A 6000-nucleotide genomic window follows, 5' to 3' on the forward strand; every position below is an offset into this window, starting at 1 on the left:
TTATCCTCTGCCATGGGGGTCTTTCCTCTGAAAAAGAAGTTTAATAAAGTTTCATATGAGGTTATTGTTGCTGCCTCCACCACGACTGCCGCATTATTTACTTGTGGGAACATTCGCCAGTGGATAAATACCAATTGGGATGCTAAGTAGTATAGGCGTAGGTCAGGTATTGCCAGTCCCCCTCTTTGGATAGGCAATTGTGATACCTCCAAAGAGACTTTAGCTGCCCCATTGCCCCACAGGAAAGATGTCAGCAATGAATTAATATGTTTGAATATTTTCTTTGGGATGTACGTTGGGGCATTGGAAAGCACATATAGGAATTTCAGAAGAAAAATCATTTTTAATAAATTGGCTCTACTGTAAAGCGTAAGTGGGAGATCCTTCCATTTCTGTATTCTATCACTAAAAGCTCTTATTATGGGCCATAGATTAACTTCAGTGAACGTGTCTGCCGGTAGTTGAATTGTTATTCCTAGGTATTTTAACTTTTCTACAATAGCCAGGGGGCATTGAGCTGGGAGGGTTAGGTCCGGCAGGGGGTCTAGAAGAAAAAGGACCCACTTGGTCCAATTGATTCAACAGCCAGAGTAATCTCCGAATTCTCAAATCAAGGAGACTGCTGTGGTTAAGGACACATCAGAGTCTTTTAAGTATAGGAGCATGTCGTCCGCGTATAACAATACAGGTTCCTCCAGGTCCCCAACCAGAAATCCCTGTAAAGTGTCATTAATTCTGAGCTTAGCTGCCAGTGGCTCAATGGCCAGAGCAAATGGGAGAGGAGACAGGGGGAACCCCTGTCTCGTTCCCCTATGAATCTGAAAGGAGTCAGAAATAAGTCCATATATCATTCATCTTTACTGCATCCAGGAAAGCGATAGCTAGATCTTGGAGGGCCCCGATGATCCCCTTCGATTTGGTGAGAGCTAAGTTGTCATGGATCATGATTAATGAACGCCTTTCAGAGATATTACTCGATAAGCAGCCAGTCATTGATAGAGTCTGGGAACCATGAATAAAATATCTGTCCGAAGGCTTTTGAGATATCCGTACAATTATGCCTGGAATGACAGGGGTGCACATTCACCCCTTTTACCTTCCCCTCCCTTCTTCTCTCCCCTTTCTTCCTTCCTTCCACTTGCAGGCTTTTCTTCTCCTGCATCCTGTTTGAGTGACCAGTAAGAGGACATTGGCCACATGGTTACATGGTATGGATCCCTCCTCCTCATCCTCATTAAGCCTAAAGGAATGACAGGGATCCAAGAATGTGCTAACCTCTCCTCTTTTTTTTTTTTTATTTGTTATGGGTTTCTCTTGTAGTTCATTTTGTTGCAGTATATAGAGATAAGAAATACAACGAGTACATTTGTTGGAATATATAATTTTGCTCATGCCTCCAGTACCTTAAGACATCACTCTTTATACAGAAATACCTATCTCATGTAAACAATATTTTTCCTTGGAATTTGATATGTACAATTTTCAATAAAAATTATTGGAAAAGAAGAAATACTTTTGCATAGGTAAAAAAAAGTACTCACATAACATTTAATATATATTAATAATAGAGATATAGATCTACCCACTTCTTTAGGTTTTATAGAATATACAATGCATAAAGCTTTGTATGTTTCTTAGTCCTGTCCTACTATCAGAGAAACAATGTGCAGTTTAATGGAACAAATGTTTTAGAAGTAGTCCCAATATCATTAATATCTATATTAATATCTAATAATAATTTTTATGAAACCTATTAGCCATGCTTGCATTGACATACAATCTACAACTGATTTTGGGGTAAGGGTGGTGTTTTTTCCAGACTCGGATATATATATAGAATTATGGGAATGGCTTCATTGAAAATGGTCACTAATCTACAGCCGCGGACTCACTTGTGATAGCTCCCATCCATCACCTAGAGGATCAATTCCTGAAATTGAATGCGTCTTCTGAGAACTTATAGTAAAAATGAACGTTTCAATATACAAGCTGAGGAATTTAATACTTGACTGCTTGCTTGCTAGATGATTGTGGATACATTTAATGACTACAACCAAAGGCAATATCCTTTTGTATGCGACAGCAATCAGTTTCATTACTGAGTATAAATTATTACCGACCACACTGGTCTACAAATTTTGGGAAATTATCGACCTCCGAGATAAAATGTGCTAATTCTTATATATTTTGATTAGATGAATTAGAAAACAGGTGATAAAGGTGCTGGTTAGCTAAAGTTTTCAAGATATTTCACAGTAAAGATTTATACACAGGCAAGTATATTTGCCTACAAGGTAGGGAGGTGTCTGGTGATTATGATGCCTTGTAACTTCTTGACAAAGTATGGTAGAACAATGAAAATGGTACCACATGGAAGTGTATACATTTATCTTTGCTTTGAGACTAAAGATTATTACCTAACTGTAATTTTGTGTTCTTTTATTGCAAGGTACATTTGTCTTGGTCAGATCTACAGTACACATAATACCGTTACATTTGGTTGCTTATAAAAGTGTTATTACCTAATATTTCCAAGGAACATTTGCGTGATATTTTCCCTCAGAAAGCTCTCAAAACTGTGTAAACAATGCAGATAACTTCTGTTACATTTGTGGCAAGGTTAAATTTGCATCGCAAAAGTGCAGTATGATGGCAGTTGTAAAAAAGGCATTCCATTCCTATATTTTGGATGCAAAATAGGGGATCAGGACAAGAGTTGGGCCCCTCATTATTGTTGCATTACATATGCAACTTATCTGCGTCATTGGCTAAACAAGAAGAATAAAACCCATCAATCATTAGTAGCGACTGCTATGTTTGCATGGTTCCCCCAGTTGCAAAAGGGATCACAAGGAAGAAGTGGACCATGGAATAGCCAAACACTCCATCTGTACTGTGTCCTTTACCCCATGGTGAGGACTTGACAATTCCAGATCCACCAGAATCCTACACTCTAGACTCAGATGATGATAAAGACCATGAGCAGTAGACTTGTGCACAACAGAAAATCTATTTTGTTTCGTTTTTATTCATAAAATATATAATTTCATTCTGTTATATTTGTTATGTTACGTTAATTTGTTTGTGGATAATTCATTATTTCTGTAGAGTATAGATATTCATTATAACAAATCAATTCATTTTATTGTTTAATTGTTTTGTTCACGGATAATTCGTTATTTACGTATGTATAAATTCGTGATAACGATTTGTAATTCGGAAAGTCTTTTGACTTACTCCATTTGATTTACTCAATGCCAATAATCCAGCTCCCAACACAAAAGGAATCAACTGATTGGACTAGAAAACTGTTACTCGGATGTATCCTTTCCATTTGCTTAGTTGCTCCCTAATAGAATAAAAATGAATTGATATGATTGAATTCAGATCATTCGTTGTGCCCTTACAAAACCACCTGCTGTTTCATTAGACCTTTAAAAAATAACAAAGAATCATGCCAAATTCATTTGTTATAATTTCTTTCATATTACTGTAGTTGAAATTCATTATTTTTTTCTTGGGACATTCAGATGCATCTGAATGCCTGAAAGATGCAAAAGTCAGCCGAATTTTGCAAGACAAATTGCACATGCCTAATGAGCAGGATGCAGCTGATCTGGGGCCGTCGACGTCACCTTTAACTTTTGGTATCAATAAAAAGGTACATTTATAATGATTGGTGTGGCACCATTCTGATTGTTATATCACATTTTGCAGAAAAGTTGAATTATTTTGATGCGACTTTGACCTAAAATTGTATCTTGGAAACTGGAGCCAATTAATACGCAACACTTAATTTCTCTTTATTGGACCCCTTTCACACTGGGACACTTTGCAGTGTATATACTGCTCCTAAACCGCTCCTGCCCATTGAAATCAATGGGGCAGCGTGGCTATACCACCGGCATAGCACTGCTGTAGCAGTGCTTTGCAGTGTTTTTTTAACCTTTCTCAGCTGCTAGCGGGGGTTAAAACCGCCCCGCTAGTGGCCAAATAGCGCCTCTAAAATGACAGTAAAGCGGCATTAAAAATAGTGCCACTTTACTGCTGACGCCTGGGCGCCGGCAGTGTGAAAGGGGCCTTAGTGATCCAATTCTGGTAAAATTTAGCTACTTTCATTTCCGAGGCTTTCTCCTTGTAGACTTGGCAAAATGATTATCATTTAGGTAACCTGTCCTGAGAGATATATAAGGGCTGTACTCTTAAGCCGCTTACACACGGGCGGACTGTCTGGCCAACTTAGTCCGTCGAAACACATTTCAGCGGACAGTCCGCTCGTGTGTGGGCTTCAGCGGACTTTTTCAGCGTGTAGTCTGGCGGACTAAGTATTTCGGAATTTCCGTAATATTGTCCGTCATACTTTGGTTTCAGCGGACAATCCGCTCGTGAGTAGGCTAGTTCGACGGACTAAGTATGGCGCATGCTCAGAAAGGATTTACACGGCGAAAGGTTGCATTGCTGTGTATTCGACGTCCTATTTCTAGTCCCATCGTACGTGCTGTACACGTCATCGCGCAAGCTTTCGACGGACTGTTTGTGCATCCGTGTGTGGTCAAGTCCGTTCATTCGAAAGTAGGACGGACTGTCCGTCGGATTGTCTGACGGACTAAGTTGGCCATACAGTCCGTCCGTGTGTACGCGGCTTTACTGAAATGTTTCTTATGTGGCTCTAATGCTGGTGCTTGCAATATCTGAAACAAGATAACAAGTTATCACTTTCCTAACCTTAATTTTCTGTGAACTTATTCTAGTTGTTTGACACAGAAGATTTGAAACCAAACACAATTAAACAGTTAGCATTTTTAAAAGGTGGCTTGCAGTGCCAGCTTTGTACTTAAAGCTCCTTCCCATTCCCAGTCTGTAGAAAGGGGAACATTTCTTTATATTCAATTTTAGAACAGGAAACATGCACCTATGTGCTCTCCTACTACTAATACCATATTGTCACTGACAGCCACTTCAAATAATGATTGGTATCAATTCAGCGTAGTTCCTGTTTATGTGATCACCATGACATCCAATCATGCTGATGATATAAGACAGTTGCTACTGTCATTGTGCTTTGCACAGAGGGTGGCTTAGTGAACTAATAACAGTTCATTCAGAACTGTTATTAGTAAAATTCTGAAAACACAATTTTGTAGATTTTCAGCTTTATAATTAAACCACAAACAGAGATTTTGTCAGAACATTTCTCAATAAAGAAGTTTTTAGGTTGATTTATTAAATAAAAATATCCAACCATGTGCAAGCAAAACAATGTTTTCCCCTTGTACATGGTTGGGTATTCCTTGTAGAGCTAAGGGATCCCTTGCAATGTGTATAGCCTGCCTATTAGCCTTTTGTATATCAAACCCTGCATCCTTCAGATGTAAAAATGATTTAGGTTTATGCTGCTGAACACGTTTAATAAACGCAACTGTTAAAAAAAATATTTAGGTAGACAAATTAGTTATTGTTAAAGCAAATCTACACTGCATCTGAGCATCACAAACCAAAAACACTATTTGGTTAATTTTTAATATTCAAAGCAAACTCATCCATCCATTCATGTCTCCCTGCTTTATTTTGCTGAGAAATCACTTTGAGAAACACCCCACATTTCTGGCCGTGGTCATCTTGAGTAAGTGCATTTACTTCCAGGAATCCATCTGCCCTTAGCTCAGCCATGCAGGCAGGAGGGTGTGCTTAGCTGAGGAAACTCCTCCTCCCCTCCTGAAGACTCCTGGGATGTATGACATCATTTGCCTAGGTATACGAACCAGAAAGTAGCTAAAGAAATGTTAAAAAAAAGGGTCATGTGACCACCTGCATAATACACTGGGGCTCATGTGCAGTTTAATCAATAGTTGAAGGGACCAGTTGTAAAGCTGACATGGGCGGGGCTGAGTTAGAGGTGTGCATGCGCTGTGTACTGCTTACATGAGTGGTCATATGCCCTATACAGTGTGGGGTCTACCATTAGCTAGTCTGCCACTAGGTAGCTCTATCTCAAAATAG

The sequence above is a fragment of the Lithobates pipiens genome, unplaced genomic scaffold (genome assembly GCF_037356315.1).
Source record: "Lithobates pipiens isolate NorthernLeopardFrog02 unplaced genomic scaffold, aLitPip1_a1.2 Scaffold_8, whole genome shotgun sequence".
NCBI lineage: Eukaryota > Metazoa > Chordata > Amphibia > Anura > Ranidae > Lithobates > Lithobates pipiens.